This window comes from Ursus maritimus, unplaced genomic scaffold, assembly GCF_017311325.1.
Source record: "Ursus maritimus isolate PB19 unplaced genomic scaffold, ASM1731132v1 scaffold_1, whole genome shotgun sequence".
Lineage (NCBI taxonomy): Eukaryota > Metazoa > Chordata > Mammalia > Carnivora > Ursidae > Ursus > Ursus maritimus.
In genome coordinates, this window is record NW_024423343.1 from 38,916,626 (window position 1) to 38,930,330 (window position 13,705).

Here is a 13,705-nt window from a genome sequence, read left to right on the forward strand (position 1 = left end):
TGCCTTTTACTAGTCTTCATGTTATCATTTGAATCCCATCATTTGGCTGCACCTTTATCACCTTCAGCAGGGAACTGAGTGAAACTGCCACTGATAATCATTTCCTTTCTAGGAAGAGTCTAAATGCCTACCTAAGTGTACTTATTACTCAGAAACATGGCAGATTGAAACAATGAAATCCACACATTGCATGGCACAAAGAAGCAATTATGGAAAATCATTTCAAACTCCCTTTGTTCCTTTAAATTTTATTCTAATTTTCCTCTACTTCTAACCACCAATTTAACTTTTATTTGTCACAAGAATATTGTTTTATGTATTTTCTTTTCCTTTTTATTATAAGGAATATACATTGCTACATACAACCTGTTGGGAGTGGAAAGAACTAGAAGAGTTTGGACAAGATGGTAAATCTGGGCAAAAAAACTGTAACTGGTGATTAAGAGGTTGTCCTTAATCAATTAATCCCATAAGTTTTGGGGCACCAACCATGTGCCAGTTACAATTGTAGGTGCTAGGGACCCAAGAATAAAAGTGTGGTACCTGTCTTTGTGGATTTCATAATCTAGCAATTATAAGCAACTGAGCATGGAGTAAGGTAGTAAGTGATAAAGTGGGAGTGGGGATTAAGAAGGACAAGAACAATTGCCATGTACTATTCAGTGCTGGTCACTGCGCTAGGTCCTAATATATGTTATTTAATTCATTAAGTTAGACTTAAGAGAAAACCGAGGAGTTGAGGGCATTTTAGTTTGTTGTCACACAGCTAGTGATCTAGCTATGACTAGAACTCAAATCTCTCATCTTCTAAACCATTTGCTTTTTATACCATAGCAGTATTTACAAAACACTTCTGACTATAACAAATCAGCTGGAAAATTTCTTAAAATACAGATTTATAGCCCTAGTACCAGAGCTACTGAATCAGACACTTTAGGACAAGGGCTAGAGAATCTGCATTTTTAACAAGTACCTGTCAAGTCTTTGTTTTTCTTTTAAAAAATTATTTATTTTCAATCAAGCAAGTTTTAGAAGCTCTGAATATCAGCCTGCTACATTCCATGTTTATTATGAAGGACAAAGAGATCATACCTGGATGAAGAAGAGAGGAATGTACATGAATGCTTTGGAAGAGGTTTTTTTTTTTTTTTTTAATGTTTGACCTTGATAGGAATTTGCTAAATGGCAAAGGGAGAACTTCTGGTAATGACTTGATTCAGAGTAGTATTTTACAGCTTGCTGTTGGTAAAGGTAAAATAGATTTCCTGTCTCCCTGGGTTTCCTGATCTTTAATTTACCATGATATGTCATATATAGACTGATGGTAGATAGATGGATAGATACATACTAGGTACCCAGACAGATGTGTACATACCTACACACTTATACATTCAACATAATTTCTCATGATTAGCAATGTGTGTATAGATGGATGTATATAGAAGGATATTTTTCAAAGCCTTATCTGAAACTTGAACATGATACAGCAAATGTGGGTGAATATACTTTAATATAAAAATAAGTAAGTTAAAATATTTCTTTTAAGTAGCAAATTTCACAAACACATTCAGTTCTTTATAGTTTATTTTAATCTGTTTAAATTAAAAATATGTAGTAAATTACTATAGCAGGTTTGAACCCTGGGAACTTATCTATATTCTACTTATATTCATGTATCTATAATATGTGTATAACTGTATTCCTACCACCTTAGCATAAAAATGAAATCTGAAGTATTTTCTCTTATCTATCCTTATATGTATATGTTTACATTTACATGTTTTTTTGTATCCTGCTGTTAAAAATTATTATTTTTTTCTTTGTCAACTAAAAAACACAGAGTGAAAGCAACAGTACCAGTAGGCTTAAAATGAGACACAGTGTTACTCTTCAAGCATTCTCCATGTCACAAGACCAGCTTCTCAGAGGCAACCACTTCCTGCTCTTGTAGCAGCTCCTTTTGATACTTGCTGCTGTATTTCCAAATTCTAGACTTACACGTTACTGTGGTGGATGCTGTGATGTGCTGTGCAGGTCCCCCTTCTTAAAGAAAGGATTTGTTAGTCAGATGTTGCACATGCCACTAGCAGACAGCCCTCGGTCAGCAGCTTCTTCCAGGAATTGCCTTAATTAGATCACAACCCCTTCCTTGGTCAGTCTGCATCCCCTGATTAATCTACAGGGTGGGGCCAGAAGGATAGATGGATATAAAGGTCTCATTCTCTCCACTCCCTCATCTCTACCTCAGGACTGTTCCAAAGGATCATGCCACCTCCAGACTGCTCTGAATGGTCATCCTGTCTACGGAGCAGGGTCAGCTGAGATGTTTGATTGAAAGTGCATTGCTGCTTAATTTTTTCCCTTTGCCCAATCCTGTTCTCTTTCCTTCCTTTCTGTAGATGTTAAGCCCAAGAGCGATCTTTAATGAGCTACAGGCCAATTTCTGTCTCAAAGTCAGCTTCCTAGGAACTCAACCTCCACCATTACTACTGATTTATTTCTATATTTTAGATATTATATACTGACTTGTGGTTATGATTCAGGTGTCTACTTCTTACATCATAGAAATTTCCTACCCTATGTTAGTTCCTTTTATTCTCACAAAATTGCCATATTAGAATTCTTAATTAAAGATTAGGGTATATATTATTGTAAGTACGAAAATATTGCTCACAGTTTAGTCAGGCAGCATATTATAATTGATTTTTTGAGTCATACAACTTTTAATTTATCTAAGAGTTAATAATTGCCTAACCTTTTCATTTATTTTTCTAGTTCTTCTCAGATAAACCCAGAGATCTGTAACCATTCAAAACTATTTTCTAAAAGGCCAGACACATCACATGATTTGTCTTTTCCCTTTCAGAACACGTCCATCTAACAACACCCTACTGGTCGGAGCAACTTTTTGCTGTCCAGGCCTGTTGCATGTTTATTATTTTGGGGTTTCTCTTCATTATCATCTACATTTATAGGATCCCACATTCCCTTTTTGTTTGGTTATTCATTTTGTTGAAGCACATCCTTCAGTAGATTTCCTAGGAATAACTGAAAGGGAGCTATTTTTTCTGTCTATCGCTTTATTATCTTTTCTTTATCCTCTGTGCTCTGCATTTCTGTGATTATAAGTATTGGTCTAGATTTTTTAAATTTATATTTATTATGCTAGACGATTGATTAGGAGATACTTTTTCTTTGTTCTGTTTTCATACATAATTTCTTGCTTTCTACTTTATGTCTTATTAGATAACAAGTAAATTATTAGTAATTTGTATAAATCTTATTTAGATATTGAGCTTTCTGTAGGGATTTTTTAACTTCCTAATTTTCTTTTCTCAATATTTGTATCATTTTATTTTATTTTATTTTATTTTATTTTTTATTTTTTGGAGATTTTCCTGACTGTTCCAAACTTGCCATTAATTTTTCAGTTGACGTATTTTCAGTTTCCAGGTTATTATTCCCGATTTTTCCTTGTATAGCAATTTGTTCCTGTTTTAGAAACAAAATTTTTCTCAGTAATATTATAGTTCCTTATCAAGTTTTATTCTGTTTCCTGCATTTTCTCTGTTTCCTCTTGTCTCTCATTGCTTTTCATCTGTATTTGTTCATGTGACTTTCCTCCTCTACCTTGTGATTTCTTTGTTGTTCATTTAAATTTAAAAGTGAGATTTTAAAAAAACTGCATAAAAGTTTCATATGCCTGGCAGAGTTTATCTCCTTATGGGTTTCACTGTATGATTTTGTGATTAGGCCAGTCTTTTGGGTGGGAATACTAAACTTTTGGCATATTTTGGTTTATGCTTTTTCCAAAGAAGAATCTTGTGATCTCTAGTTTGGGGGTTAGAGAAGGGAAGGTATGTATATTTGGCTGATAACATTCTGAGACCATGATTTTATGGTCCACTATTTCTTATTTGCTAATATTTTATTTAGTACTTTTTTTTTTCAATTTTATTCATGAGAGAGATTGTCCTCTATTTTTTCTTTCTTCTAATGCTCTTTTCAAGTTTGGATGTTAAAGTTGTTCTGGATTCATAGAACAACTTGTAATTTTTTTTCTTTTTTTGTCTTTGGAATATTTTATAATAAATTTTTTTTCCTCCCTTCAGTCACTTAAAAAATTCACCACTGAAACCATCTGGGTCTAAAGTGTTTTTGTGGAAGAACTACTTATAGAATAAGATATAATAGATATAAGACTTCAGAATTCTGTTTTTCTTTTTGTGTCAGTTATATATATATATATATATATATATATATTTTTTTTTTTTCTGTTTCTTGGCTTCTCTCCTTTCTCACTCCTGATATTCCTGCTTTATTTCCTCTTTTTTATTTTAACTAGATAATTTATCAGATTTATTAGTCTCTTCAGAGAACCAAATTTTGGCTTTTTGTTTCCCTATTGTGTTTGTTTTTTATTTTATTAAATTCTGTCTTTATCTTCATTATTTCTGTCCTTCAGCATTCTTTGTATGTATTTTTTGAAATGAGTCCATATTCTATATATTTTAATACCAGATAATACACTTAATTTTGGAAATTAAATAATATTCTAAATTCTGTTCTAAATAATATTCTGAATTCTCCTAATCATCAAATTTATCAAAGAAGACATCCAATGGAAGGAGGTTAAGCAAATAGTTTGAACTAAAAGCTAAAAAAGAATTACGAGAGTTATTTCCGCTTCTGGTTGAGTTTTCAAAATTCTCAAGATTCTGTCACTCTTAGTCTAAGAACAAACCAAACTAGATAAACTATAAAATCATTAAAAAATTCTTCTGAGAGGTGACAACACAAAGAAACTTAATTGGTCAGAATTCTGGAAAATGGTAAAGACTACGTAAGAGAGAAGACCATCCACATTGTTCTCATTTCAGGTGGAATGATGGACAGAAAAGAACCTGTCCTAGATAGGGTTAAAGAGATATGTGGCAAATCTTAAAAGAAGTTTCAAAGGCCACATGCAGGCTACATGACAGGTTAGAATGATCCAGGCCACAGACTAAATCTGTACCCACTTTCCAACCTATAAATTCTCCTGAAGACTTGGAAGTAATTTACCAAAGGCTGGGAACAAAGCAGGAGAGCTGAGATATATGTTCTCAGCCATGCAGAGATTCTCTGAGATCCAAAGCAGCTTCCCTTTGAAGGTGAGGGCACAGTAAGAATGCTGAGAGAAGTTCATCCAAGGAAGTCTGGGCTCTTGGACTGAAGTCATGGCAAGAGAGTGGAGAGAAATCCATGTGAGGTGCTCCAGAATTTCAGCTATGAAAGACTAAAAAAGAGGAAGGAGAAAGGAGGGAAGCTGCACTTGAGACGATCTGGGTCTTCACTGAATGTAAAGCATCCCCATTTCCAAGGCTAGAGACAGGATAGCAGAGCAGAGAGAAATCTCCCCAAATGCAGAAAAACAGGGCTGTGAATGTAGAGAAAAGAGAAAAACACTGATGTAAAGGTTGAAAAACAGGTTCTAAAGAAGACAGATACCACAATATGGAAGCCAGTGGCTTAGATGTAAAGCTACACGAGATCTCTTCAATCTCAACAGTGTTCAGACTCCCCAAACCTTGCTGAAGGGAAAATCATGTGCTGCCTTTCAAAACATTTGAGGACTGTGTTAAACTGATTCAAGATGAAAGAGTTTGTTCTGTAATGTTCCTTTCTTTTAATGTACTTCACAGAGTTTGGTGCCAACATACAGAATGTGTTTTTAATCCTTAAAATTTGTTGAGACTTCCTTTATGGCCTAGCATAAGGTCAAGTTTTATAAGCGCTCTGCAAGTATCTGAAAAGAATATATATTCTGCAGTGTTATTTTAGTGTTCTGTGGTCAATTTTATTAATTGTGCTATTAAAGCCTTCTACATTTCTCTGATATTTTGTTTGCTGGTTCTAGCAGTTACTGAGAGAAATGACCGAAAGACTCCTAACACAATTGTTCTTTCCATTTCTCCTTGTATTTTTGTCAATATTGGCTTCATATATTTTGAGATAACATTACAAGGTACTTACAGATTTGGAATTGTTTTATTTCTTATGGAGTGACCACTTCATCATTATGAAATGTCCTTTTTTAAAAAATCTCTGATAGTGCCTCCTGTCTATTTTGATTCCATTTACCCTCTCTTAGCTTGTAGGTTAGAGCTTCTTTTACTATCCCTTTTCCATCTGCCACAACCTGGAAGTGGATATGGGATTTGAGTGATGTGATAGTTTTTAAGGTGTTGGTTAGGCGCCTCGCCTTGAAATGTCATTTTGATAGTATCTTGGATACTCAGGTGAGATGTCAAATTTAATATCATTTGCAATAGGATTTGACAGACATGTTGTAGGAGTGCTGACAGTACTGACTCTTCTTGGCCCTTGACCTTGTTCTCCCCTCTGGTGCACAAGTGGTGCCACTCTAGATAACTCGTAGAGATGACTGGTGCACAGAATGCTCCACTTTAAATAACTAGTAGAGATCACCTGGTGCTTAAATGGTAATACTTTAGATAACGACCCTGTGACCTCACCACCATGCCCCACGCTCTATAAAAGCTGTGGGTTGGGTTGAAGTCCAGGCTTCACAGATAGTGGGAGGATGATAGCCGTGGGGGATAGCTGCGTAGTACCCTTGATCGTCAATCTGCTGGCCCGCCTGCCCGCTCTACGGCCCTTGTCAGTAAGTTACCCCGAATAAAACTGGGTGTAACCGTAGAGTGGCTTGCTTCATTTTTTGGTGTTAAAAGCCTTCTCGATCTGGAGGATATGTTACTGACCATCCTCCATTTTCTAACATATGCTTTGCATTTTAAAGCCACAAAAGTCCCAGAATTGTTATACCAAAGTTTTGTGTCAAATTACTTAGAAAATGGGGAAGGAAGGAAGCTAGGAAATGGTTCCTGAAGTTTCATTGTATTGCAAGGATGATATTTAGATGTAATGGAATCTTTTGATGTTGTGTGAATTGTGGATTGTCGGTGAAAATGCGGGGAGGCAGCTAAATTCGACCATCCCCAGCTCCTTCTTTAACACCACTGCTATGTCCTTGTTTAGAGTTAATCGTCATTTGCTTGTGGAAGTTGACCTTCAGTTCTCTCAGGTTTACAACAATCACCACAGAATGTTCTGGGGTTGTTACTTGCTGAATCAAGTCACCAGAATAGTCGAGAGGAGCAGTACTATCAGTATCTGAGTGAGTTTCTGGGGTCGTGAGAGCAGGGAAGACTGTCTTTCCACCTGGGAGTGCTGCCGAGTATCGGACTCTGTGGCTTTCTGTGTGGAGTTCTCTTTCACTTGCATTAAAGTAACATTTCTTTTTACTTTGATAGTATTTCTCAATCACATCACTGTCAGGTTGTAATAACAACCACATATTTTATTATGTGGCTTCAATTGTAACACTTCATTTTTTAAAAGCACTTCCCCCTCATTCTTGGAGTTCCTCTTGATACTTCTTACAGTTCAGTCATAGCTTATTTTCATCTCTAATCTCGCTCCTCTCTCTATGCATGTAGCCATGGAAACCATCACAGAATGCCTGCATTTTACCAATCATGGTATAAATTACAGGCCATTACAATTGTTATGTTACTGTTCTGGTAAGAGAGCTGCATTTTCACCTATGAAAAGGGTTATGACTGCTATTAATTCTAAGAGGATTTTTGGTAGTTTGTGTGAGAGCAGGTCAGGAATGCTGTGGTCTTCCCCTCAATCAGTGTCACAATGAGATAAGTCATTATTAGATAGTTTTAATAGCTGCTTTTAAGGTTATCGTGAATGACTATGTCCCTAATTAAGATTCTTGATTCCATTCTAATTTTCCATTAAATATTAAACCTCACAAAACACCCTTTAGAAATGGGATTCCACATATTTGTGAGATATTTACTTTGTGCTAGGCACTGTGCCCGTAAGGATAGAAGCTAACAATTTGGAATATTTTTAGAATTGATAATTACAGGCACTAATTTCAAAGAGTAATAGAATGAAACAAATATGCAAATAAACATAACAGCAGAATATAGAGTATTAGTCAGGGACCAGTGAGGAAAATAGAAAACACTCAACGTATTTAAGATAGGGAATTCTATACAGGGAATTGGTTTCCAGTTAATGAAAGAGAGGACAGTGAAGCAACCCAGCCATTGGGAAGAACAAAAGGTGCTACGAGCCCCAGATAAAAGCAAGAGGCAGTATTACTGGAGCCTAGAGACTCAGATCATTGGGTCACTGAGTGGAAGGTAACATCCAGGAGAGCCTGTCTGGCAGGTGCTAAAGCCAAGGGAAAGACAAAGCAGCTGTCAGAGACAGCAGCAGCATAGAAGGAGAGGGCAAACATCGGGCTTTTCTTTTCCTCCTCAGGCCCAATCTCTCACCATTGATTTCAACTGGCCAGACCCAGCTGAGGGTCTTCTGACAAAAAGCCTGGTGAATGCAAACTGCAAGGATCGCGTCTCATTAGGACAGAGAGCAAGAGAAGGACAGGGAACTGATCCAAAGACAGATCCAGGACTGATAGTGAATTCTACAGAAGTTTCAACAGAGGAATAGTTGAGATTACTGCAAAGTTCTTTTCACATGCTAAAATTGGCTCTATTCTGTATTTGAACTGCATCATCAAACACAATGATCAATTTCCACTTCATTGGAAAGGCAAAGTTTGAAAATAGATAACAACTGTTATAAGATATTGGCCTGTGAGGTGCCTGGGTGGCTCAGTCGTTAAGCATCTGCCTTCGGCTCAGGGCATGATCCAGGGGTTATGGGATTGAGCCCCGCGTCAGGCTCTTCCGCTGGGAGCCTGCTTCTTCCTCTCCCACTCCCCCTGCTTGTGTTGCCTCTCTCGCTGGCTGTCTCTCTGTCAAATAAATAAAGTCTTAAAAAAAAAAAAAAGATATTGGCTTGTGAATTCTGTCTCTATCCCTTTCTGCATACATGTTCTTCATCTTTAACCCTAGTCCCTGGCTGAAAACTGAACAGAACAAGACCCAACCATGCTCCAACTACCTCCCATACCACAACAGTTTCTTTAAGTTGGTAAAGGTAATCTGTAATATCAGGAATTACTTCTGTTCAAAACAAAACAAAAAATTATGAAACACACACACACACACACACACACACAAGCCCAGAGTTGATCATAGGTAATTTCGTAAATTTCTGTGATTAGGTAAGCTATTTTGAATGACTGGGAGTATTTATGTTAAAGAATATACTAAACTATATAATGTAAAGTTTTATCAATACACATGTAAGGACATCTATGCCCATAAGGATAGAAGCAAACAATTTGGAATATTTTTAGAATTGATAATTACACATACCAGTACATACTCAAATATGAACAGTCTACATTTAGAAGATGGGACAACGAAATTTAATAGTTTTGGAAGCCAGAGTGCCCAAATTTCCTAAAATTTCTTATGTAATTATAAAATAAAAATGTTAAGATTTGCTGAACCCCAGATTCATTTCTGTTTGATACTTTAACTTTTTTTCTACTTTTTTTGCTTTTCCTTTCATTCATTTCTCCCCAATTATTCTAAATATGAGTGTATCCATTATTTATATGTAGTTCTTTACTTTGTACTTCCTGGCCATGCCATTTGTCAGAGATTTCATCCTCTGCTATGGATTTAATTATCATATTTGTGCAGATACTTTTCCAAGTATACATTTTTAGTTCTGAATTCACTCCTTTGTTTCTGTGCAGTATCTCCAGTGAAATGCTGCCATCCCACTCTTGGGATATTCTGCCATCATTTGGAGCAAAACACTTCAGTATCAGTAAGGGTCCAGGCAGGAAACAGGTGGCATATTCAAAGGTTTAATTGAAGAGATTAAGTGAATAAAGTATTTATAGTGGTGTGGGCTGGATGAAGGGAATTTTTTTTTTTTTTAAACCCATGTTGGTATATCCAAGGACTGGCAGTTGCAAGAAATTCACCACCTCTCAGCCTGAATGTCTGGGGAAGAGTGGTTACTGGAGCCTGAAGGGAACTAAGCTAAGACGGACAGATGTTCTGAGAAATGCTGTGGCCATGGGAAAGGAATGCAGGCCCTGCTAAAACTGTAGTCCCACTTTCAGGAAGCAGTACTTTGCCTCTGTTTTCTCCTGCCTTCTTATTTCTGGTCCTCTCATTGGTCAAACCTAACAGGACATGCTGATCAGTCTCCTCAGGGAGGACAGACCAGGCCAGAGAAGAGCAGAGAATAGTTATGGAAGCATGAATAGAAAATAGCCTGAAATCTAAAACCCAACTCATTATCTCTCCCAAATCAACCTCCTTTTCAAATTTTCTTAATTTTACTAATGTTATGCTGTTTTATTTTGTTTATTTTATTTTTTTTACACCAAAGGGAGACCCATCAAGACATCAAACTTTTCAGATAATCTTGGATGGCAACTTCCAAGGCTACCCATCTGGTTACCTTCTGTCCAGGTCTCCAGTAATGAGGATGAAATCTCGGGAATCACCAGCATTGAGACACTATGGAAAGATGAACAAAGCCTAGAGATAAATATATAAGAGAGTCAAATGCTATAGAGAGTCAAACAAAGCCTGTGGGATGTTTATTGCTCATCTGTTTTCTGTTCATAGGGATACAGAGAGTCTGGTGAGCTCATGTCACATCAGATTCAAGGAATTGAGCTGGTACAGGCAGTCAGTTAACAAGACTGAGCAAGGCAGTCAAAAGGTTCACATGAATGGAACCTGCAGTCATGATTATAGGAATGGTACAAATCATTAGACAAGAGGGGACTTTGTGAATTTCTTTTTTTTTTTCCCCCACAGGAAACAAGGCAGGAACAGAGAGAACAGGGATTAGAGAGTATAAGCAGATTGAAATGAAATGATCTGAACACAGAAATTGGTACATTATCCGTGAAGCATCCTATAGTAAGTTACTATAGTAAAAAAGCTACTATAGTAAAACACACAATTACGTGTATTCCAGGGTTTTGAACTTGCCTGGATCCTGAAATGTGTTTGACAGTCCTTTCATGTCCTCTTGGACAGCTACTTGCAAGACTATTCTAAAACTTTACTGTTCTCTTCAGACTCCGTACTTCATCTGTGATCTTTAGTCTATTTATCAGGGGACATTTTCTCCAAACTCCACACACACACACGCAAACAAAGCAGACTCTCAACTTGGAATTTATTCAACTCTCTTACCTGAAGCTTATCTAATTTTTTTATACTGTTTTGTCCTCTGAAGTCTATAAGAGGTATTCCTCCTTCTGGCACCTCTGATCTCATTTCTTACCACCTTTTCTGATACTTTGATCCACCAATTGATTTTTTCTCTCTTTTACGGTCCGCATTTACCTTCACATTATCTTCTTTTCATTAGCCATGCTTAAAAATTAGCCATGTTAAAAAGGATTTCACAGACCCCCACCTCTCTCTTTAGCTATCATTTTATCTTTCATTTCCTCTAGTGCCAATCTTCTTGAAAAGGTATCCTATTTTCATTGCCACCTATTTGTCACCTCAAATCCATCCCCTTATCTGCCCCAATTTGGCAACAATTATTCCACTGAATATGTTTTGCCAAAGCTCATGGTTGAATTCTGGTCTGTGACTTTAACCAGCCCATCGGTCTCATGGCACCCGACTCAATGCCTTGAATAACAACTGTCTTACTCTCTTCTTCATAGTCTGTCTTGTTTCATTAAACAGCATTTTTAGTATCACAAATACACAAGATTTTGGGTTTTTCTAGAACAGTGCTTAGATATCTGAACACTGAACTGATGAATAAAGACAATTTTTAGGTACAAAGAAAGGATGAGCTTGTGTGGAGTTGAAGGTACTGGTGGAAAAGTAGTTTACCTTATCATCCATGGGGTTCAGGCTGGCTAGGGAAGAAAATGAGCACCTGGGACAGTGAAAAAAAGTTGGAGAAATTAGGTTGTATGAGAGGGATGGGGTGAGGAATTGGTCTGGATGCTTTTCGTAGAAGAGAAGATCTATGAACATAGAAGACTATGGTAGCAGAGAGGAATTTTATTATAGGTTTACAAATGTACCAAGAAGCAGTTCTGGGTAATAATAAATTCTAGACTGGGCACCAGGGGATTTAGTGGAGAGTTTTAGTTTGAAATGGTTAAAAGATTGTGTGTTGAGGTGTTGAATGGGTAGAACATGAAGACTTCATATTAGTCTTTAGTGATGAGAAACAAACATGAGAAAAACTGAGCAACTAAAATCTAGAAGCCTGTCAGCAAACACTAGTATAGAGAAGAATTTGACAAGAATTGAAGGATTCATGATGAAACTTCTTTCTTGCCATGAACTCACAATCAGCTCTTTATTCTTTTTTACTGACATTTATCCCTACACGATTCTTTTAGCAGGTGCCCACAGTACTCTTACTTAATACCTCTTTCATGTATGCTTGTTATTTCATCTTACAAATAGACTGTGGTCTTTTATGTAGGTGGGAAATTTGTATATTATAATTTTTTTCAAACTAAAGTACGTGCCTAGGACAGTGTCCTGATCACTGTGCTGTTTTCCTTTAAATATTTGTTGAACAGTTCATTAAAGATCGTATACTTAGTCTTATCTTTGTGTAGTAGTTTCTTGATTATTTAGGAAATGTTTATGACAAAACATTTACTTAAGAGCAATGCCATCTCCTCTAACAAATTTAAATCATTTTTATCAGTGAGGCTAATTAAACAAAATCTTTCTCAGGTATCTATTAATTGATACATATTGGTGAGTTAAAATAATTGAGAAGAAGTTTTATATTTCACATTTGTAAGTTTTGTTTGTATTGTCACCAAAATTTTGATTAGAATTTTTTTTTTTTTTTTTTGGTTATGATAGTCATGAATCTTTGAGAAGGAAACAGCTGCAAATGTTAGGGATGGAGGAAGGGTTTAAGAGTATATTCTGTTTCCTCTCTGAGACAAAAGGGAGAGAAATCTGTTAGCTCAGCAGGGGAAGGTTGTTTTGCAACTTGAAAAGCTTTTGATTCTTTTTTATTCATTTTTTTATTTGGGAAACAGCTGAAAGGCTAAACTAGCAGAAGTTGTGGAACCAGAGAAAGTCAAGTTTTTAAAGGTAGACTAGAAAAAAAAAAAAAACAACAACAAACAGGTTGGAGCCAGGCACAAGGACATTTCCAGCAAAGCAAACTGTGGACACACACAGAAAATTCTGACCCTTTATTGGGCTGTCCTAGGATTCTTCATCCCAGGAAGCTCTGCAAAGGAAGGATCATAGCCTTATAATTTATTGCATTTGGTCCTGAACCCAGAAGTCACTCAAGCTTAAAAAGACATTTAAAAATATCTATACACAGTATTCTTTTTCATCCAGCATTTAAAGATATTAAAGCATAAAGGAACCCACATCTGCCTTAACTGCATTTTCATTTTTTTAAAGTGCTTTGTTTTGAGTATGTGAAAAATAAGACTGATTTTTAAATCCTTAGGGAGAAAATTGCTTCAAAAAGCCCATTTCATTCTTCAAGACTATTATTACAGACCAAAGCATTAAAATGCCAGAGAGTCGGTGGAACAATAAAGTAAAGGTCAGTCGGCATGATACTAACTTAGTCAAAGAAAGTACTTTCCAGGTAAAAGCATTTCTGCTTTTTTATAAAAAAAAAAATGAATATGGTAAAGAAAACAATTCATTCACATGAGGTTCATTTGATTTTCTCTAAGAAATATAGTTTATTTTTGCCACCTGAGCTG